Below are 23,900 nucleotides of genomic sequence, written 5' to 3'. Positions count from 1 at the left end.
CTGCTACTTGGGAGGCTGGGGGTCAAAAATCGTGAGTTCAAGGCCAGCCTGAGTAGCAACTTAGAAAAATGTCTCAAAATGAAAAGAAACAGGGCTAGAGGCTAGGACTCAGCGGCAGAGTCCTTGCCTAGCATGCAAGAAGCCCGGGGTGTGAGCCCCAGTCTCCCCTCCATCAAATGTTAGATTTTAAGAGCCAAATTGGGCTATGAGGGCTCTGGGCTCCAGAACACATTAATGCTCTTATTGCGGATGAGGTCAGTTATTGTGAGAGTGGGTTTTTTATGAATCCGACCCACTCCTGCCCACTCCTCTCTGTCTTGTGCATGTTCCTTGTCCTCCTGCCAGGCTGTGACACAAAAATCCTAACCAGACATGGTCCCTTGGTTTTGGAGTTCAGCCTCCACAACTGTAAGTCAAATAAATTTAGACTGCTGATAATTACCTGGTTTATGGTATTCTAACAGCAGAAAATGGACCAAGAATGGGTAGAAAGAAGAAGGCTTAAAGAGCACTGAGGAGATACGGCGGTAGTAATGGGGAGGGGTGGCGCTGACTGGGAAGAGTCATAGGACTCAGCTTTCCAGAGGACACAACCGGCATCCAACAGAAGCTGGGCAAACCTCAGTGTATGCAGCAATTACTAACAATGTCCACCAGCCACAGAGTGTCCAATCCAGCTCACTTCCTGCCCCAACTCTCTCTCACTGCTCTCAACAATCCATTAACCAGGTTTCTTCGGTCCTACACATTGTTCAGTTATGGAATCCTTCTAACTGCACCATTTTGTCCATAGAGTCTCATCTTCAAGAACATCACAACAGACAGCTGCTGTGGCACATGCCTGTAACCCCAGCACTTGGGGAGGCTGAGGATCGTAAGTTTTGGCTTAGCCCAAGCAATTCAGTGAGACTGTGCCTCAAAATAAAAAAATAAAAAAGGGTGGAGGATATAACTCAGGGCAAAGGTTCTGTGTTTAATCCTCAGTAGTACATGAAACAAAAACCAAACCAAACCAAAACAAAAACTCCATCAGGATAGACTTCATCAGATGTCTTGCTAAAATTTAGCTATTATACGTATCTGATAACCCCTGACAAGTTTACCCCAAAAGACAGCGAGTGTATTTTGGAGTGCCTTGGATTGGCTTACCAGGGAACATGCAGGACACACAATTTATATTCATCTTCTTATTATAACTCAGTGAACCCCACTTTAGAGACTTTAGAGAACTATTATAAACATAATAAAAATGTAAAAGATCAACACTTAGGAAATTTACCTGAAATAAAAAATGTATAGAATTGCAACAATCTAAGAATTAAAAACATGGGGTATTTATGTAACATATCAAAGTCTTTCAAAAAGGCATCTGCACCAAGGTGGAAGGGACTGGACTCAGGCTATGTGACAGTTTCCTGCTGTCGCCATTCACCCTCTGCAGCTGCAGACACACTTGTGCAAAACCAGGGAGTCAGCTTTACAGCAGAGCAGGTAAACACCATGCAGTGGTATCCTCAGCCTGTGTGTAATCTTTATTTTCAGTACCTAAAACCCCAAACCCATTACGTGTCAGTAAGAAGCAGCCTACACTACCATGGTCTGCAGACACCATTTCCTACCCTTCCTACCTTCTGCTGCCTGAGGACAGCATTGCATTAAAAAGAAATTTCACTTGTTTAGCAAGGAGTAAGAAACATGGCTCAGAGACCTGCTCTTAAGGACACAAAACAGGCATTGTGGTACATACCTATAATCCTAGCACTCTGGGGGGCTGAGGCAGGAGGATTGCAAGTTTGAGTGCAGTCTGGGCAACTTAGTGATTTAGCCAAACCTTACCTCATGGCTGAGGATGTAGCTCAGCACGAACTCGCCGAGCTCAGTCCCCAGGACTGGGCCATGCATACACGCATGTGTTCTTGAACTGTCCCAGTGGTGGTGAAACCAATGGCACGCATGCCTCAGCAGTTGTCTGTATCACTGCAAGCTCTAAAAGGGTTGCCATCATTGCTCTCGACCACTCGGATAACTATCAGAGGAACTTGTTCTCTGAAAGGCTGAGAAGTTCCAAGCAGAGTGTGTTGTCCACTGGACTCTAAAATTACCTAATCTGATCCACCAGCTTCCTTGGGGCCTTGGAGAGAGATGGTATCACTAAGAACCAGGGACTAAAGGCACCCCCCAAGGGAGAGGAAGATGAGGCACATGCTCAGGAAAGCTCATGGGGATTTTCAAACCCGCACTGCCTGTGGACTCAGCAGAACTCCAAGTTTGTATTAGGTACTTTTGGGAGACACAGAAATTCAGAGTTGAAAGAGAATGACTTACTGTTAAAAACTTTAAGGTAAAAAAAAAAAAAAAAAGCTTTAAGGCTAATGGGAGGACAAAGGTTAAGTGCAAAAATAATAATAAGAAGGCAACTGGTTATTTCTCTTGCTTTGGAGGGGGTTGATGGGCTCTCATTGTGTTTCTTAGGTTGGCTTCAAACTTGTGATCCTCCTGCCTCAGCTTTCCAAGTAGCTAGGATTACATTACAGGTGCAGGTGCCAGCTGGCTCAGCTGTTAATGATTAAAGCTGAAATGTGTTAAGTATTTATGCACCATTCATTATTGTTATGAAAACTCCACCCCTATTATTTAATGCTATGAATAACCTTCCTTGTAGAATTGGCACTTGTTGAGTGTTACTCTAAGCAGTTTAATAAGCATTAACTCATTAATAGGGTAGGCTTGATCATTCTCATTATTCCCATTTTACAGATGAGGAAACAGAAAGGTTGAATTACTTGCCTGAGGTTACAAAGGAAATGGTAGTTAAAGAGAATACAATGAATGCAATGGGGATTTATTTTCTACCGGAAGAAGTTTGAAAGGGGCTTTTGGGAGGAATAAAACGTCAGGCAGGTCTCAAAAGCTGTGCACTAGGGGTCTGGCTGGGAGAGGGGAGGAAAACAGCTCCCAGGACTGTTAGGAGAGAACATGCAGAAGGAGCCGTCCCAGACTTCCATGGCAGGCATTCAGGTGTCATCAGCAGGACAGGGCAGGTTAGGTCTGAGCTGCAAGGTGGGAAAGTCAAACCATGTTCCTGTAGCCCTTCTCTAAACTGCTGCTTGGAGGAAATATTCTCTGTTGTGTTTCACCAACCCAAGAGGAAGCCCTTGAGCAGAATCTCTGGAGACCCTGTTATCTGACAGACATGGCCTCATTTTCCCCCAAAAGGTTGAGGTGGGGTGGGGCTGCCACTGAAGGTTATTTTGAAAACCGCAGTCCTGAGCCCACACCCCTGAATCCCACCCTTGATTGATTCTGTTGATTTTGAGCTGGGTGCAGACAGCAGTCATCTTAAGCCAGCAGGTAATTCTGAGACCCACACTTGAAAAGGACAGTTCTCACGGGGGTTGGCGGGTGGTGGGAGGTGCAGTTCCAAGCCCAGCACAGTTGATTCGGGTTCAGTGCTTCCCAGCAGAGAGCTGGAAAAATTTCCCGCGCCCCACCTTCTCTCCCTAATAACAGCACCAGAGGAAGAAAGCCACCAAGAATCCCAAGAGTGAACCCAGCTCTGTGGAGGCTCACTTGGTACAGTTCTGCTCTAGGTGTCTTCCAGGTTTCCCAGGTAGTGTTGAATTACAAAGACTTGGTTATTGTTAAGAGTTTTCTGGCACAGTAGAGAAGCGCAAAGTACAAAAAAGAAAAGAGCAGGTTTATCGAGGACATGGAAAGGAGCACACAACCCATGGCGGCTGGGCTGTCTCCTTTGACTGGACACAGAGAGGCAGAGGGTTACGTGATGTCTGGAACTGGCGCAGCGGGCAGACATTGATGATGTGTCAGAAACTGATTGGAATTTTTTTTGTTTGCAAACCGGAAGGGGAGTTGTAATTAGGGCAAAGGAAGAAGAAAGAAGAAAGTGAACAAGATGAACACAAGAAGGAAGAAGAAGAAAAAGGAGGAGCGGGGAGAGGAAGTGATAAGCATTCCTGTTTTGGCCTTCCGCCATGTTAGACCATGGCAATAATTGTGCAGTAATTTATAATTGTGCAAGAACCTTTCAGTTAGCTCCACGGGAGGTCTCATTTAGGTGGAGACCTCAGGAGCTAAGAACTCCCTGCCCCTGAAGAGGGTGTTTCTAATGGAACAGGAGGTTGGAGGTAGAAATGTCCAATGCTTTCACATGAGCAGCTTCAGTTTGTAGCCAAGAATACTGCTTTTCTTCTCGCACAAGGGTTCTCAGCCCAGGGAGAATGTGACAACATGTAAGAGCTTTAGAAACTCTTATGCTAGGAGACACTTGGTCAATATCTCTCGAGTCAGGCTGTAAACTGAAATGGGTCATTTTAGTACACATGGGAGTAGCAGCCACAGATACTGGCTGCACCCTTACTACAGGAAGACTTGTCAGATGGTTTTGCAACCAGATATCTCCCTGGTGAGGTGTTTGTGGTCTGCCGTATCTCATGTAGCTCAAAATCTACATCGAGAGGTGCCATTTTCATTTTGATGACTCCCTTTTGTCTGTGGACACAAAGAACTGATTTTAATTTCTTAAAAGTTTAGCTGCTTCTCTCTCCTCTCTAGGCAGTAATTTTAAAATCTTAACTATTTATCATCCCATTTTTTTTTGTTTGCTTGTTTGTTTTTGAGGCAGGGTTTCCCTGTGTAGTTTAGGCTGGCCTGAAATCAGTATGTAGCCCACGCTGGCCTCAAACTTGCAGTGATCCTCCTGTCTCAGCCTCCTAAGTGGACCCACTGTACCTGTTGGGATGAATTTTACCAGCTCTTACTGGTTGGAGCTTTCTCCAGCCTTCCTTGTTGGCAAAGTTCCAATCAGTGTAGTCGCCTTGGTCACCCATGAATGTGTGACTGATTGTAAACATCTAATCTGATTTCACTTTTGGAAAATAAATTTTTTCTTTTTCTGACAAGCATATGTCTGTCCTTCAAGAGAATGGCGCAAAGGCTGCACTCTCATGGACAGACAACGCCACCGATGTGTTATATTCTGGATCACTGGAAAAATAATTCCCAATAAAATGTCACAAATAATGTGGCAGACAGGTACAAGCTGCCAACTTTTTATTTTGCAATGTAAAGGTGTTAAAAATTATTCTCTTTTCTGAAAGAAAGGTTATTTTATCATTCAAAACAGAGGAAATGGAAATGGAGTGTCATCGTAAAGGACATTCTTTTTATAAAGTTGGTTTTAAGAAAAATTGGTGACAGCACTATTTTGCTATAGTTTCACTGTGCCATGAGCTGGTAAAATTTCACCAGGGAGCAGCACTGGGAGCAGCAGCTTTGGAGGCCCTGACGAAAGCTCCCCGAGTCTGTCTGGACCTCAAGTTTGCATGACCGGAGATTTCCAGGAAGGAAAAAGAGGAGCTTCTCACCCAGCCAGGTGTGTCTGTTGTCTGTGTGAGAAACATGGTTGCACTCACTCTGTGCCCGCTGATCTCCTGCATGCCCCTGGCCAGTGCTTGGTTCCTTGGAGCTGTGGCAGGCCAGTGTTCTGCTTATGAGATGAACACTGGGCGCCAATGTTGACTTTGCATCTCCAAGTGGCCATTTTCAAACCAGCCAGGCTGGGGAGTTAACATGGCCATGCTGCTGTGGGGACCCTGAGCAGTGGTGCATCATGTTCAGCAAGTCCAGAAGAACATGCTCCCAAGGGGTTCCTGTGGGCCTTTCAGTCTACATCATCTGAGCCACCCATACAGGTGTGTCAAAATGCCTTTCAAAAGATCAGGGCTGGGGATTTAGCTCACCAGTATAAGCACCTGCCTGGCAAGTACAAGGTCATGAGTTCAGTCCCCAGTACAAAAAAAAAAAAAAAAAAGGATCAATAGTTTGTTTTTCTGGTTGTTTCTGACAGGTTTTGCTATGTATTCCTGGCTGGCCTTAAACTTGCTATCCTTCTGCCTCTTGTCTCCTGAGTGCTGGGAATATGGGTATATACCTCCATGTCTGGCAATAAATCAGTGTAATTTTTAAAAGATGTATGCTAATCTAAATAGCCTTAACAAAGGCACTCTGAAAAAATGTGAGTGATGTTCTTGCTATGTAACTATGCATACAGTGGCGTTAAACATAATAGCAATGAACTGCAGTGAAATTAATGAGAGGGGGGGGTGGTGGAGAAAGAGAAGACAATGAGAGGGGTACAGAGCACATGTGAAAGAGAGGGTAGTCTCCCCTGGCCTTCCCACCAGCAAGCAAGGGCCTGGAGGTGGTGGCACTATTCCCTCAGACCAACAGTTTCCAGGGTTTCTGATTCAGTAAGCCTGGGGCAGAGGTCCCCCAAATCAAACATCTTCCCAGGGAATGCTGTACAACAGATGCTGGACCACATTCTCAGAGGACTCTCTGCCCCTCTGAGATATAAACACCTCGCCGTCCTGAATGGGTATAATTCTAGTGTCTACTGGAGCTTGTCTCTGTATACCACAGCCCCTCATCATAAGTCAACCCTTTCATCTAGTGTTCAACCACAGAGCTCGGAACATTACATAGCTCCGGATCTTCAGCTATGCCACTCAAGGCAGCCCAGCAGCCTGGTGCTCAACGGGCCAAGAGAAAGGGGGAAAGAAGGAAGGTGTGCACAGGCCCAGAGTGACAACGCTGTCTTGGTTCCAGTAGAGATGGGTAGGAGGGGAGGCAGGAGCCCTAGGAACTCATAAACGGCAGTCCATATCCAGGAACGCGGAAGGATCCTCCTCAGGGCTGAAAAGGAGAAGCACACAACAAGGCAGTTTCACAGCTATGAAGCTGGTCACTCATGTGGACACTGCACATGGCAGTGATACCGACTGTGCCGCTCTAGAGTTCATCTGTCAGAGCCTTGGCGCCCTTTACTCTGCCCAAACTTGACATGAGGTTCCTTGTCTCAGATGAGTGAACAGATGAAAGAATCTGTCTTTCTCGTAGTGTAAAGGCGCTGAATTCTCAGATGCTACTAGATCAAGGAGATTCTGCAGACAGAATCTGACTGAACTTTCCCCTGTTCTTTCTCAGCATCTCCGCCCCGCTTCACAAAGCAAGGGGTGAGAAAACTCACAGCAGATTTCCCTTGCGATGCATAGTGTTCAGGCCTGCTTTTTCTGTTTCATAGAACTGTAGCTCTGGTCGGGAGAGATCTACAATAAGATCCAACAAAAGTCCTTATCTAAAATGATTGAGAAACTGGTTCTAAAAATAACTATAGCTGATACGTGTACTCTGTGAATCAATGTCATGTTATGCAATTTCTCTGTAAAAAAATTGTATTTGTAGTGAAGAGGAAACCATAGGAACTACAACAACAAAAATCAACGATTTAATAAATCTTGGCCTGTCCTTATCGAAGGGAAATTCCATTCTTCTATTTAATCCTCCATCCCTCCCAGTAAACTGTAATCCTGACCCGAGGGGCCCTTCCAAACACGTTCACTGAGCTGGGAGACTTCTCCAACCTGGTCCTGGCTGTTTCTTACCCACTTGTTTCTAGTTTCTGAAGCCCTTTTGCTGTTGCTAACACCGGTGTGGAGTCTATTACATGCACAAGCCACAAAGGAAGGAAAAAGAGTTCCTGAGAGCACTATTTGAACACTGTCTTGTCAACCCCCTAAATAAAAGCAGAGCTTTTCTGTCTTGTAGACTGCAAGTCAGAAGAGCACGGAAGGGGCCGGGGTAGGCTAAAGACGAGCTCACCGAGCACTGGGAGGGAGCAAAAGCATGCACTTCAGGCCTCCACCACCATTCCCCCTTTGCCCACAGTCGCTCGGTTTCTAATGACTTAAGGTTGCATTTTTCTAATGACTAATTTCACTGATTATCTTTTCATTTATTGTATTTGCCCACGTCTTTTTTTAAATAAAGTGTTCAAATCTTTTGCACAGTTCTTTTAAATTGACTTGTCCTTAGGCTGGTCCGATGGCAGTGGGTTATCAGAACTTATTAACATTAGTGTCACTAAAGTTGGTATACCACCCCCCCCCACACTGCTAAATTTGACTGGTTTAAAAAAAAAATAAAATAAATTGACTTGTCTTTGAATTATAAAAGTTCTTTGCTCTTTATACAAGTTATACTTTACAGATAATTTTTATCTCTTGATTTCTTAACATCTTTTAAAGAGCATACATTTATAATTCTGTATGTCATGATGTTTTGTTTTTTTGCATACAGTTATCCAGTATTTGAATATTTTTTTCTATTCCTTCTTTTCTCTCTTTCAGAAATTGTATTCTCACAAATTAGGTCATTTGAAGTGGTCTCACAGGTCACTGATGCTTCAGATTTTTTTTGGTACTGGGGATGGAATGTACGACCTTGAGCCTGCAGACAGGCACTTGTGCCACTGAGCTAAATCCCCGGCCTGGATTTTTTTTTTAAATCTGTGCTTCATTTCTGTCTCAAAATTTACCAAACTTTTCTTTTATGTTATCTAATCCGTTAATTCCATTCCGTGTATTTTTAAATTTCACAGCATGTTACTTATCTCTAGAAATTTCACTTGTGCATGTTTTAGATCTCCCGTGTTTCTCTCCACTTTCAGTGTTCCTTTTGATTCCTGAGCATGTGTAGCAGGTTTATAATCGCCATTTTTATATCCTTATTTCTAATTACATTATCTGGATCTACCTGTTCTTATTCTATTAATTTTTTTCTTGGTATGGATTGTATTTTCCTGCTTCTTTGCACACTGGTAATTTTTTATTAGATGCCAGACAGTGTTAATTTCATGTTTCTAGGGTTTTGGTTTTATTCCTTTAAAATGTTGGAGTTTGCTTTGGCACACAGTTAACAAGTTACTTAGAGTCAATTGGATTATTTTAAAATTTGCTTTTAAACTTTGTTCTGTGGTTCAATCTATAAAGCAGCCTTTGGTTTAGGGCAAATTCTGCTCCACCAACAAGGCATACCCACTTGAGGTCTCTACAAGACACCTCACATTTTGCAAATTACTTATTTATTTATGTATTTAGTACTGGGAATCAAACTGAGGACCCTGCACTTGCCAGGCAGGCACTATGCCGCCGAACTATATATCCCCGGCCATGTTTTACCAAATCTCTACTCTGGCTGGGAGGACTATTGAGAGCCTGTGTGAACTTCAGAAACTGCTCACTTCATGGCATTCTCGTTTGTTACTCAGCTTCATGGAGTGTCACCCCACGTACACAGATCCATATTTAGTTGAAAGAGTGAAGGGGTCCTTTGCTCTACTGATGTACAGATGGCCTGGCTTCCCTTATTTTTTTTTCCTCTCAAGGGTCTTCAGTCTTGCATTGCCAATGTCCAAAGTTTAAATACAATAATTTCATACATCTCCAATTTCCTAGTTGTTTATGGTACAAACGGAATTCTTACAGAAAAACAAACTACTTTCACTGTGCTGTGCTGACACCTCTTGGTTCTTCAACTATGAAATGGAGATAATACCCTCAGATGATTGGGTGAAGGTCACACTAAGAATCTGTGAAAAGTCATGTTACAAGAAAGGAAAAATCTAACATTTGGAGAAAACAGTTAAAAAGACAGTAAGAACAAAGAAAGGACAGGTAACAGAGCTTCTAGGCTGATGTTTGGGTATCTTAGTTTATGTTGCTATAATTGTTCTATATTTATGTGCCATCTGGTTTTGTATATGTTTACCTGAGCATCACAGAGGGTCTAACAGACCCACACCACTTTAGGAGCTGTTAAAAAAGAAAGTTTTCTTTTGATTTTTCAGTAGAAATAGCCCAATTTAGTACAATATCATATAAAAATCTGCAATTTCAAGGTTTGAAGGAAGTCACTAGATTACTCATGCACGGATGATAAAGATGACCCACTATGGTGAAACAAATGCTTTCATAACAGAAGATGGATGATGGTGATGGTGATGATGACAGTGACAGCAATGACAATGACAACTCTGAAGTTGGCCATGTGAGGCAAACTTCCTATATCTTTTTTTTTTTTTTTTTTTTGGTCTTTTTACCGGTACCAGGGATTGAACTCACGACTGCCTGCTTGCAAGGCAGGCGCTTATGCCGCTGAGCTAAATCCCCAGCCCTGCAAAGTTCCTATATAGTGAAATGGGGCAAGAACTGACTGCCACAGACAGGGAATACAGACCTCCCTGATTCAGATGACGAAGAAAATAGCAAGGTGAGAACACATTTACTAGCTGAAATGTCGTGAAATGGCCATGCAAACAAATGGAATGATCCAGTGTAAGAACTTGGCCCAAAACTATAGTGAAGGTGTTGGCAGGGATGAAACTCACTGGACAAAATGCCAGTGTCATTCAACGCTGGAAACTGTAACAGATGAAATGCTACAAGCTGCTGTGAAAATGCACAAAGGCCGAAAAGCAAGTAAAATGCTCTGTATGTACCAGTATTCATATTAAGAAATGTATTTGTTATGACGCCTCACTAGCTGAACTGAAAGCATTCATACGTCTGTTGTACTCAGCAGATTTCTTATGGTGACTGCAGGAATATAGAAGATTTATGAAAAAGTGATGGGTTAATATATGGTATAAAATTTATGCTCTTATAGATGCTTAGAATTCTTATGCTTTCAGTTTAGACATTTATCCTGGAACTCAGCCATCAGGTCCTTATTCATATAGTAATAAACTGAATGATGCTGCAAACAGACTTGTTGCTTCCATTTCCCAAACTAATCGGAATGTGACATTTGAAGGGTTTACTGGTTTCCAGCTGATGTTACATCTGCTATCACAGCACAAGTGGAACAGCGTAGGAACTATACACAGGAACAAGCAGAAATTCCAAATAAAATGTTACAATTTCAAAACACAGAATTGTATAGTATAATCTTTGAATTTCAGAAAGATAAAACATTGGTTTGTATATGGCAAAGAAATGCCAAGGTCAACATTTTATCGTGACAGAAATACTAATAGGGAAACTTTGACAAAACGGAAGGCTGAGATGGAAACTTTCAACAAGAAAACCAAACATGAGGTAGATGCTGTTGACGAGTTATGCAGCAACTATGATCATGTGAAACACAAAGCAGCGGCCAATGGCTGTGTTATACTGGATCCTAGATGTGCGTTAGAAAGTTTGATAGTTTACAAAGAAAATAACAAGTGCAAAATATCATGGCGAGAAAATTTTCTTAGAGAACTGGGACCAGAGCTCATAAGGGATCACTTACAGCAGAGGAAAAACAAATGTTTCTGCCCAGAGAAATACACAAAAAAACAAATGTTTCTGCCCAGAGAACTACACAAAAACACTGTGGCTGCTCCATAAAAAAAATTGTGGCACATTCTGGTGAGCTGGCAGGTGAACAGACAGGTACATAGGTACAGCATCACAAAGACCTACTACAATAACAGGAAAACAAAAAATATATCAACTGTGCCCTACAATAAAGTACAGCAAAACAAAATATATGTGCTATCAGTATAAGTGACACTTGTATAAGGAACATGCAGTTGTCATGGGGGACACCGACTTGGGTGTGACGGTTGAAGTAAAGCTTATTTCTGTGGTAGACTTGTTCATGGTTACACACTGTAGTTCATGTAGGTTTTTATTTTTGATGTTATCTCATGTTTCACAAGCAAGTAGATAGCTGATGTAAAACTGCTAATATCTACTCTAAGCATTCATTACATAAATATATGGTATTTCCTTGACACCTATTTGCCTGGTAAGTGCGTGTCATGCACTATAGTAGAAAGCTCCTGACAAAACAGGAAGAGAAGAGAGGCGACAAGACTGCCACACAAGAAAGGAAAGGAAGATGTGTGCACAGAACACGCAGTTATCATGTATGAAGACTGTCTTGGGTGTGACAGCTGAAACAAAGATTTTTTTTGTGGTAGCATTTTATTGTAGCTCATGCAGGAGTTTATTTCTGATGTTATCTTTTAGGTTTTGTAGGCAAATATACAGCTGATGTGAAAATGCTGGTGTCTATTCTAAACGCACGATACATATTAAGAATTCAATGATTTATTTTATTGATATTTTTGTTCCTGTTAACTACATACTGTATGACATAATAAGATCCTCCTGACCAAACATTAAGACCACTGAGATGTCAAATATCTGCTATGAAAAGGCCAGGGAAGCAAAAGACACGTGCTGTCAGTGTAAGCAATCTGTGTGTATGGAATGTGCTGTTGTCAAGTATGCTGACTGCTTTAGGTGTGAAAACTGAAGTAAAGATTATTTTTTTTGTAGAGTGCGATTGGTATTTTCATTGTAGCACACATAGGAATCTATTTCTGATGTTCTTTTTTAGACTCTGTATACCAAATCAAGTTAATATAAAAAATTTTGGTGCTTTTTTTAATAATCACTCAATAAATATTAAAAATTCAATACTTTATTTTTTGAAAATTTTTTCTTGTTAAGTATTCATTGTTTAATATAATAAAACTCATAAAATTAAGCTTAATAATTCATCAATAGAAATATTCTAAAGAATAGATGTGGGTCTGATAGACCCATCTTTATGCATCTTGACAACAAAATCAGTCTTACGCTCCAAGGGGTACAATTTAAAAAGGATTTAGCATAAAGTTCAGTGTGAAGGCTCTGGTTTCAATTCCAAGTAAGGGGGAAAAAAACAAACAAACAGATAAACAACTTCAATGAAGCAGAAACAGAAGGGAACTTCTTCAACCTAAAAAATCCATAGCTAAATTACACAAGATGTAGAGTAAAATAATTATGTCTGCTCTTACCATTTCTAGTTAACACTGTCTAGGGGTTCTAGCCAGAGCATTTAGGCAGGGGAAATAGATTTAAAAGATATCCAGATTAGAAAGGCAGCAGTAAAATCTTTCCCTATTGCAAACAATATGATGTCATACACAAAAAACTCTGAGTCTATCAAAAAACCAAACCAACCAAACAACAACAAAAAAAACCTATTGGAGGACAGGTGATTTAGCTCAGTGGCATAAGTGCTCGCCTGGTAATGAACTAGGTCATTAGTTCAATCCCCGGTACCGCAAAAAAAAAACCAAAAAACAAAAAACAAAAAACCTATCAGAGCTAATAAAAGCTCAATACAGTTGTGGGATAAAAATCAACACATGAAAGTTATGGATGATATCTGTACTGAAAACTATTAAAAAATCACCAAAAGAAACAAAACAGACCTTTAAATAAATGGAATCCTGAGTTCATGGGTCTGAAAACACACTACTGTTATGATGGCAATACTCTTTGAACTGGGCTATGGATTTCATGCAATCCTGTCAAATCCCATCTACCTTCCCCCTCTTCTTTAAAAACGGCTAAGTTGATTTAAAAGTTGTATGAAAACACAAGGAGCCCACAATAGTTAAAATAAAAAAGAACAAAGCTGGAAGATTCACATTTTCTAACCTGAAGTTATTACAAAGCACTAGTAATCAAAACATTATGCTCTAGTTTAAGAACAGATAAACAGATCAATGGAATAGAATTAGCTGGTCATGGTGATGCCCACCTATAATCCCAGCACTCGGGAGGCTGAGGCACAAAGACTGCTGTGAATTCAAGGCTACCTTGGGCTACTGAGTGAGTTCAAGGCCAGTCTGAACTGCACACTGAAACTCTGTTGAAAAAAAAAAAAAAAGGAATAGAATTAGGAGTCTGCAAGTAAACTCATAATTTATGGTCAGCTGATTTTTTAAGGAAGATGCCAAAACAATTTAATAAGGAAACAACAGTCTTTTTAAAAAATTTATTTATTCTATTTTAAACTTTTGAGACAGGGTCTCACTATGTATAGTCCAGGCTGGCCTCTAACTCACAGCGATCCTCCTGCCTCAGCACTCCAGTGCTGGGATCACAGTTGTGTGCCACCAAACTCAGCCAAGAAAAAGATAGTTTTGAACATACAACGCTGAGATAAATGGATAGTCAGTTCCAAAAGGATGTACTTGAAACTGTCCCTCATAGAAATATAAATATTTACCCAAAATTATTATAGATTTAAGAGCTAACACTATAAAATCTTTAAAAGAAAACATGGTTGCAAATCTTTGTGACTTTGGATGAGGCAGCAATTCTTGGCTATAACATCAAATGTACAACAACAACAAAAAAGAAATACAGTGAGCTTTGTTAAAACCAAAAACTTAGCTGGGCACGGTGGTACACACCAGTAACCTCAGCACTGGGGAACTGAGGCAGGAGGATCATTGTGAGTTTGAGGCCAGCCTGGGCTATCTAGGGAGTTCAAAGTCAACCTAAATGACATACTGAGTTCAAGCCTGACCTGAACTACACAGTGAGACTCTGTCTCAAAAAACAAAAACCGTAAAGAACTTAGCCAGCTGTGGTGGTGCGTGCATGTAATCCCTGGGAACCTTCTGGGAGGTGGAGACAGGAAGATTCTAAGCTTGAGCTCCACTTAGTGATCGTGAGACTCTGTCTAAAAATAAAAAATTAAAAGGACTGAAGATGTAGTTTAGCGTGAAGGCTCTAGGTTAACTCCCCAGAACAAAAAAATAAAGTAACAATCCCCCCAAAACTTTTATCCATCAAAGGACATAAAAAGCAAAGTAACAAGACAACCTCAGAATACAAGAAAATATTTGCAAACTGTACTGTTTATAAAGGATTAAAGTACAGCACATGGAGAGAATATTTACAACTCAGGAATACAGACAACTTTGGTGGACTAAAAACTGGTGGTCACCTTAAACACCCAGCTGAAGCTGAAGTGAATCAGTGTGGTGCTGCATGTAGATGGTCCACCTGAGGAAAACTGCCAGCATAAAAATGAGACCTGGAGCGGCTGGGGATTTAGCTCAGCGGCATAAGTGCCTGCCTTGCAAGCAGGTAGTCATGAGTTCGATCCCTGGTACCAATAAAAATGAAAAAGACAAAAAAAAAAAAAAAAAACCGAGACCTGGAAAGGAAGCGTAGCACTGTGGGTTCTCCTAAGTGCTGTTGTTTGGAGCCGTTGGTTTTCCTGAAGGAGCTTGTCACGCTGGCTTCACTAAGATGAACTCAGATGTTAACATTAGAGGAGCCCTGGACCCTGTCGCCGGGAGTGGCTGTGGTTCACTTTGGCGGAGCCCTGGTGCTTACTTTGAGCGTCACTTCCTCGCTCTGGAGGGGAAGACGTGTGCTGCTGAATCTCCAGGAGAAGCTTGTCACGCTAGTTTCCTGATATGAACTCGGTGGTCTCATGGTCATTGAGGACGGCTGTGGTACTTTCAGGGGACTCCTAACCTTATTTTTAGTGTTGCTTCTTGGTGCCACGCAGAACCTTCAATCTACTGGCACAGATCCTTTACCCTGCTGGCACACACTTTCTAGCTTTCACTACCAACCTTTGGGCCTTTCCAGGGCAGATTTGTGAAACAGACTTGCATGAGTCCTTGTCTGGGCTCTAGGCCTCCAGCTGGACTCATGGGGGGCATTGTCATGGGCTCTAGGTCTTCACTGGATTCATGCAGGACATAGCTGTGGGATCCAGGGCCTTGGCTAGATTCTCTAGGTCTTTATAGTGTACGGACAGATTTCCTTCACTTCTTGTATTTGACTGTGGGTGACTATCATAAAAAATACTATAAATTATGTTTTCTGTATGCAATTGTTTTCCTTGAAACCTTTGACTCCAATAACAACTCAACTAAAAATTGGGCAAAGGATGTCAACAGGCAGTTGGTGTCATGGCACACACCTGTACTCTGGGAGGCTAAGTCTGTAGGATCACAAGTTTAAACACAGCCTGGGCAACTTAGCAACTCAGACTCTGTCAAAATAAAACACACACAAAAAAGATGACTCAGATGTAGTTTGTTGAAAAGGCCTTGAGGTCAATCCCTAACACTACCAAAAAAAAAAAAAAAAAAAAAAAAAAGTAAAAAACATTTCTCTAAAGATATACAAATGACCAATAGCACCACAAAAGATGCTCAATGAGCTGGGTATGCTGGTGCACACCTGTGATCCCAGCACTCAGGAGGCTGAGACAGGAGGATCACTGAGAGTTCAAGGCCAGCCTGGGCTACACAGTGAGACACTGTTTCAAAAAACAAAATAACAGATACTCAATGTCGTTGGTCATTAAGAAAATGAACACAAAAATACAATGGGATTCAACTTCATGGCCACTAGGATAGGATGGCTAAAGCAAAAAAGATGATAATAACAAGTGCGGACAAGGATGTGGGGAAACCGCAAACTTTACACATTTCTGGGAGGAATGTCAGGTGGTACAGTCTTTGGGGACAGTTACCAATCCCTTAACTAGTTAAATTTAGAGTTGGCATATGGCTCAACAATACACTCTTAGGTAAATGCCCAGAAGAACTAAAAAACATAGATTCCACAAGAATTTTCATAGCAGCATTACTCATAACAGCCAAAAAGTATAAGCAAACAAAAATGCCCATTAGCTAAGTGGATAAATAAAATAAATGTTGGCCTCACAGTGAAATACTGTTTAGCCATGCCGCAACATGGAATCCAGCCATGGAGGGCCAAAAAGACACGATTCTACTGACCCTGAAAATACAGAAAAGACGAAAAGCTATAGCATAACAATTTAATTTGATACAGGCAGCTAGTTTCAGATTATCTCTGACGAAGGACTGAAGAAAACAAAGGTGTGAGCACAGAAACACTGAAATCACAATGTTCTGAGACCCTTGTTGCTTATTTGAACAGAACTTTACTCCTGGGGTGGCAAATGTGATTGGTCGGAAGGTCTGAGGACAGATAAAGACACTGACACCAATGCTCACGTACCAGTCTTTTAACTCAGGTCATCAAAATGGCAATTGGACCAGGAGCTAGGAAAGCTCAACTGTTTGAGCTGTGTGACCTTGGGCAAGTCACTTAATTGCTATAATTTCCTTGGTACCTAGTGATTAAATGTTCACCAACCTCTAAAATGGTAAAAATTTCAGGCCAGTGTACTCAGCACAAGCTTGGAATTAACAAGAAATAAACACCACATTAACCTAGTAAAGCAGTAATACCCTGCATTGTTCTGACTTCCCAAAGTGGGCCGCGGGTCATCTGCTTAATTTAGGAGCTCAATGATCCCTGGGAAAGGTAACTTTTGGCAAAAGCAGCCATTTAAATGACAGGTCTAGTGTTTCAGGGGAAAACGGACTAATTTATCAACAAGGCCTGCCCCTATCTCCCAAACATCATAGCCGCAGGCCCAGAAATACAAAGACCCCCAGAAGACTCTAAAAATATGTTCTCAATTCCCTTTTATCTCCCATCCAGAGCTGACAGACTCACACCAACTGTGTCGTATTAAACACATCTGTATCCGTCACCGATAAAAGTGCATGACCGAGGAACAGATAAGAATTGTTTTCAATTTGTTCAGATGGGATTGGTTAAATTTAACCTAATTAGACCAAACAACCAAGGCAGGTGTTTGTAAGTTGCCAATGTTTTCATTCTCTGTAATTGTTTGGTTTTATTTCCCAAGAACTTAGGTAAAGGAAGTTAATATGTCATAAAAATCACTGACCTTATATTTATTTATGTCACACATAGATTATTCATATTCTAGGCAGTATAAATACAAGGCATTGTTGAATACTTCTCACAGACTTTACCATTTAACCACCATCAACATCTAAGCGGGTCTGCAGGAGGGCTTACATTACCTAACTTCCAGGGTATAAATACCAGCAGTCATAAAGGAGAGCCTGTCTCCCATTCTTTTATTGACCTACATTGTGCACTGACTTAGCATTTAGACTACTTAGGGATTCTGACTTCATTCTCACAAGCTGGTCACTTTTAAGGCATTTAGAAGAAAAATAAAAAGTTACATTCCAGTGAAAGCAAAATGTTTATTGCACTTGGCAGGGTGATGAGATCTGAACTATAAATCCCCACCAAGAAAGAAACCACAAAATGCAGTTCCAGCAGCCTGGTTCTGGGTAGTGTTTGGTGTAGTGGTGGTAGGTCCACTTTCAAAGGGAGAAGGGCAGGTGGCTGCCTGAGGCAGTCAGGCATCCTCTTTCTAGTAATACGCTCTGGCTGGCCCTGCCCTAGGATTATTCCACACACCAGCAGTGTGGGAGACAGAAATGCAGGCAGGCAAAGCCCCATAAAAGCTCCTATAAGGGGATACCTCTTGAAGGCCTGGAAAGGTAATCCACAAAGAGGGTTCTGGAGTCCCTTCCCTGAGAGGGTGACCGTCACCATAGTACACACGTGACACTGGCAGTTCTCTCTGCCTCAGTATGTTCATGGCTGAAACGAAGGAACAGTGTCACCTTCATTAATGCACACAAAATGTCTGGCAAAAAGGTAAGTACTCAATGAATGTCATGATTATTATCTCTGGTAAGCAAGATGACATTGAAATTACTGCTTCCAAAAAATGAGTAGAAAGAAGGGCAGCCTCTGTACACACAGGCAGGCAGAGAGCGTTCCGAGAGCGTTCACACAAAGGGGAGTGCGATGGCAAATTCTTTCCAGCTACAACATTTCTGTGAAACTCCTGTCATTTCTTATTGCTTTTGGATTCAACAAATTCTCTGTAAGATTCATATTTTACTATATACACTTATGATTACAGGAAAACCAGCTTACATAACATTAGTAAAACAGAGCCCAGAAAGGAATAACTCACTCAGAACCCACCACGAGAGCTTAAAATGGAAGTCTGAAAGTGTAAGTAAGCAAGATACTTGTTTAAATACTCAGTAAAAGAGAATGTTCAACTCAAAAGCTGTGAAAAAACCCAAACTTAAGGGCACACCTATAGAGAGAAATAAAAAGTTCACCTCTCAAAGTAAAAGAAGCAAACATTTAGACAAGCCTCAGAGGTAATTTTAGTAAATAGATATTTCAATGGAAAATTTCCAATCCGAGAGCAAATAACTTAATAACTTAGAAATAACGCTGTTCCACACCCCTGCCCAGGCCTGTACTGCAGCTCCGGGGTCCTTGTAACAGATTTTTTTCTTCCACATCTCCCCCAAATCCAGCTGGAGACTGTAACTTTCCTTCTTGCAGCAAGCTGATATATACTAATGCTGACAGCTGGATTCAAAAAGAAGAAGAACACAGGGGCCAGGAAGTCCTTGTGGTTTAAATCACTTTAAAACTCCACACAAAACCAGATTTGGACTTTTAAAGACCTAGCTAATGGCTAGGGAAACCTCAAACGATTGGGAAGCACCTAGATAAAAGTGTGAATTACACCAGATCCATCATTACCCTAAGCTTTTCTATCATGTTTCTCTGCGTATCTTCTAGCCCTACAATGTGAATCTAAGACTCCTCAGAGATAGGAACAATCTTCCAAGGCCACTTTCAGAACCGGGTTCCAGAAGAATGGACAGATGCTCCTCCAGGCAAAGAAAAGTTACCCTGGAGGTATCACTTCCTTTCTTTTGGAATAATTACCTCCTTTCAAGATTCATATTTACATATACTTAATGTTAAATGTATGTAAATAATTACAAAAATAAATGATTATGCTGCATACAATTAGTAAAGTAAAAGGTGGGAGCCATCTATATAATCCTAAACAACTGTGTAATGGTGTTCAGCATTGTCTCCCCCCCTCCCTTTTTTTTTGAGACAGGGTCTTGCTGTATAGTTCAGGTTGACTTTGAACTCATTATGAAGCAAAGACTGGCCTCAAACTCATGATTATCATCCTGCCTCAGCCTCCTGAGTGCTAAGATTACAGGCATGCTCCACTGCATTTAGTTTGTGCAGACTGTCTGGTCCACCATTCTCTACCTCCCATATCCCCAGTAAGGTTACCACAATAGTATTCAGGAAATGACTTTTCAGTTACATTCTTTTAGAATGACAACAGGAATATGGCTCCATAAGAGTTCTGAGAATTCACAAAGATGAGGTCAAACAAGAAATGCTTTGTTTTAAAAACCAAGTAAACTACGGATGTACCTTAAGATCACAGTGTTAAATGAAATAAATTAGACCCGCAGCTTAAATGTTGTGTGGTTTCTCTTATATGAGAAACCCAAAATACAAATAAAGAGCAAAATAAAATATAACAGGAAATAGGGAGATGAATCTTTTATAAAAAGAAAGAGGACCAAGAGATGGAGGAAAGGGAAGAGGAAGGGAGAGATAGCAAAAGAAGTGTATGGACACGAACCAACTCCCCTGAAGAATGTAATCATTACGTACTATGAACATGTTCTAATAAAAAATAGAAACTGAAAAAAAATCCCCACGTGGTCTTGCTCTGTTTTATATTCTCCAATAATCTCCTTTGTCTACAGGGTCAAGTCAAACCCATGGCTTTCCCCTCTGGGTCCCTGAGGACTTGCATCGAGACTTCTAGCCTCCTTTCTAGTCACTTCTGCCTGCCCTGGCACCCAACATTCCAGACATCCTTTCCTAGTGCTCTGAAGGTTGTGCTGATCTGCGCCTCTGTGGTTTTGACTATGCCAACCACTCTGCTGGTAACAGCCACCTTCCCCTCACCCATTTGGTGAATCTCTGCTCATCATCAAAACCTGCCCCACCAACTCCTCTGTAAAGCCCTTCCTGTCCTCCCAAGCAGAAATGACCTTTTTCTTCAGTGTCTCAAATGCATCCCATATATACTTCCTGAATAGCACCCTCTATTATACTTAAAGCCCAAGACATCTTCATCTCCAAACCACATATAGATCCTTACCAGTACGTCTCATGAATGAAAGAAAAACTAAATGAACATACAAAAAATGAACTTTTTCTAAATCAAACTGAGAGTCTGGAACATCCTTACTCAGGCAGACTCTTAACAATTTATGCCAGGCATGCAAGCATTTCTTCATTCCTAAAGGCTTAAACATGTAAGAATTACAAATCTGCCAAGTTTCAGGAGACTGGATTAAAGCCTGGTTTACAAATGATAATAGCTAATATTTATTGAGTACTTACTCTCTGTCATGTAAAGCACATTCTTTACATAAGGCTTTATATGTAAAAGTTGACAACTACTCTAAAATATAGATTTCATTGTTAAGCTTGTTTAAAATAAAGTGTTTCAAAGAAGCTAAACAATTTGCCCAAAGGTTATGAAGTAAATGAGCTGTCTGAGATTCGAACTCAAGGATCTGCCTTCAGAGTCTATGTGGTATACTTGGCATTCTGAGGTTTATGAGATAATAACATGCAGACATATAAATATTTATAAACATACAGATGTGACACAAATACCTCAAGTGATTCAGAAACTAAATTCACAGCTGACTGATGCATGAGTTTAAATAAGACTTGGATCTTTCATTTTTACTTTTTTGTGGCCCAAGCGATTGAACCAGGGCCTTTGCATTCAGCTACAGCCTTAGCCTTTTTTTTTGCCACAGGGTCTCACTAAGGTGTTACGTTGCTCAAGCTGGGCTCAGGCTCTCATACGTGCCAAATACCTGGAATGTAATACCACCCTTACTATTTTAAAAACAGACCGGGCGTGGGAGTGTACACTTGCAATGCCAGCACTTGGAGCCAGAGGCAGGAGGATTGCTTTGAGTTTAAGGCCAGCCTGGGCTACACAGTGAATTTAGGCCATCCCAAACTACAAAGTTTTTGTTTTCAAAAACAAAAAAAAGGACAACCAAAAAACAAAGCAAAGCAAAATCCTGAGAAAAACTACGGTTCAGTCAGTCAGTTAATAACAAACCAATTTAACAAGTGTCTGCTATGTGCTTATCTGGGTGAGAAAGAATCTAAGACATGGCTCATTCTTTCAAGGCAAAACTGTATCACGACATTATTTTGAAAACATATAGAAATCTACATAACCAAATAAATTATCTCTTTATTTGGTGATCTATTTGTCTACTGCTCAAACTGCCTTTGAAAACAATTTGTGAAACATACAAGAATAAATTTCACTACTGTAGTTTATTTTTATGTCAGAATGTGATCCATTTTAACCACCATTTTATTTGACCCTTGATTAATTCTAAAAATCTAGTCCATTCTCAGGAGGAAACTCTGCTACTACTGTTTGTGTGGATGTGTTACATGAACACACAGCTTCATATAGGTAAGCTACAGATATACACAGACATATGTATTCTGTGGTTTATAAGGCCAGTTCTCAAGGTCTGGACAAAAGCAGTGCTGTCTAACTGCAGTAAAGTATAAATCATAAATATCATTTGAAATTTTCTAGTAGACACATATTCTCCTTTACCAATGATGTTACTTTTATGTACTACTTTGGTTTCTGTAATGAGTCATTAATAACTTTTCACATCTCTCTATTATATTCACATATTTTGATGGTTTGACTTTTCTTTTTTATAATTTTCCATTCTAAGTAGTCACATTTTAAAAAGTAAAAGAAACAGATGAAAGTAATTTTAAATATACATTTTACATTGTAATCTGATATCAAATATATTACCTTTCCCAATGTATTCAATACAAATTTTATTGGAGAAATTTTATTTTTTTCCCATACAAAGTTTTTGAAATCTGGTGTATTTTAACATTTCAATTTGGCCACATCTCAAGTGCCATATGTGATTAGGAACTGCCTATTGGACAGTGCAGAACAACACCTATAGAGCTCAGCCCTCATACTAGAATAAAAGTGCCACTTCCCATCTTAGTCTGCAAAGTAAGGATGTTCTGTGGAGTGATACACATCTTCAAGTAATGAAAGACAGCTGTGATCACATTTAATTGGGGTACAAACTATAAATAATATTAAGAGATTGGAGAAAAGAATGATTCAAAAAAGCCAGTCATTTTTATGGAGCCCAGTTTATCAGTAAAGGACGGAAACTGGAGAAGAGAAAGACTTTACAACTTTCAGACCAAGAATAAGGATACGATAAGAATAAGATAAGTAAGCCAAAAAACTGAGTTCAAATAAACTAATGATTACAGTTAAGCACATGATTCTCTTAAGATCCCAGTAGATCGATCTGTAAGCAGTCCCTTTAAATACATAAGCAGGTAAGTGCTGTATTATAAAGCTGTCTGAAATTTGGAAATGAAATACACAGATGTTAAAAATCTAAAACAACTTACTTGCTAACATAACACAATTTATAATTTTTAATAAAGTTTCTGGACCTCAGTTGATTCAAATGAAAACTAAAGCGGATGCAATACTAAGGTTCCTTATAAGTAGGGTGGCTTGTAATTCACTGTGCAAACCTGGACTTCCACAAGAATAAAAGGGGTACACTATTCATAACTATGTCACAACAAATGGCATAAACTATACCTGTTTTATAGCTATAAAAACTCTATGATCCTTACCACTGAATCTACACACAGTTGCTCATGAGTAATGTAGAATAGAGCAAAGTTCAGTGTGTTCTTCCTGCCTCTGCATGGTCCGGGAGTTTTGTGGGCTAATGTACATCTACCTGGATGAGGGGCAACCCCCACCACACGCCCCCTGTGAAGCATTGTAAATTGGTTTGAATTTGGAGCAGGGTTCCATATGGACAGAGCTGGACCCTGACAGCCTGAAGGTATTTACTGAAGTCAACAAATCATTGACAGACTCAGTGTAACAGAGGACAGGCCTGGCCTGTTAGCACTCAGAATTCGACTGTAATTGTAGCCTCCTTAAGACAGGCCTAATCAATTAGAAGAGGCTGATTTTAACCAGTTGCAGGCTCATTACTCTGCATTCCAGTTTGTGTTGATGAAAATCAATTTTAGTCTGTGGCCTGGAACTCATGTAGAGTACTTCCTGCAGCCTTTAATATAAACACATCAAAAATCTCTATTTGGAGCTGCCCTTCTCCCTTAAAAAAAAAATTCATAAATTGTGATTAAACTAGGACAATTGTACGTGGATCTGGGATGCACACCCAGAAACATACGTGACCCAGAAACAAGTGTGACGCCTGAGCTTGAGGCAGCAACCCCTACACAAATGCAGAGTTTGAGAAGAGGACTCAAATGTCCAGCCCCGTTATCTCTTCAGGATGAACAGAGCAAACAGTCACAGCAAAGTATGATTTT

General features: G+C 40.6%; 1 protein-coding gene across 2 annotated transcripts in view; it reads right to left on the bottom strand.

The window, feature by feature from the left end:
• Thada (THADA armadillo repeat containing) overlaps positions 1 to 23,900 on the bottom strand; it is a 315,049-nt gene that overhangs the window by 53,939 nt on the left and 237,210 nt on the right. The window lies entirely within an intron of this gene.

Source organism: Cavia porcellus, unplaced genomic scaffold, assembly GCF_034190915.1.
Source record: "Cavia porcellus strain 051 isolate PalLab524CR breed Dunkin Hartley unplaced genomic scaffold, mCavPor4.1 scaffold_1, whole genome shotgun sequence".
Taxonomy (NCBI): Eukaryota; Metazoa; Chordata; class Mammalia; order Rodentia; family Caviidae; genus Cavia; species Cavia porcellus.
This window is presented reverse-complemented; position numbering and strand designations above follow the sequence as displayed.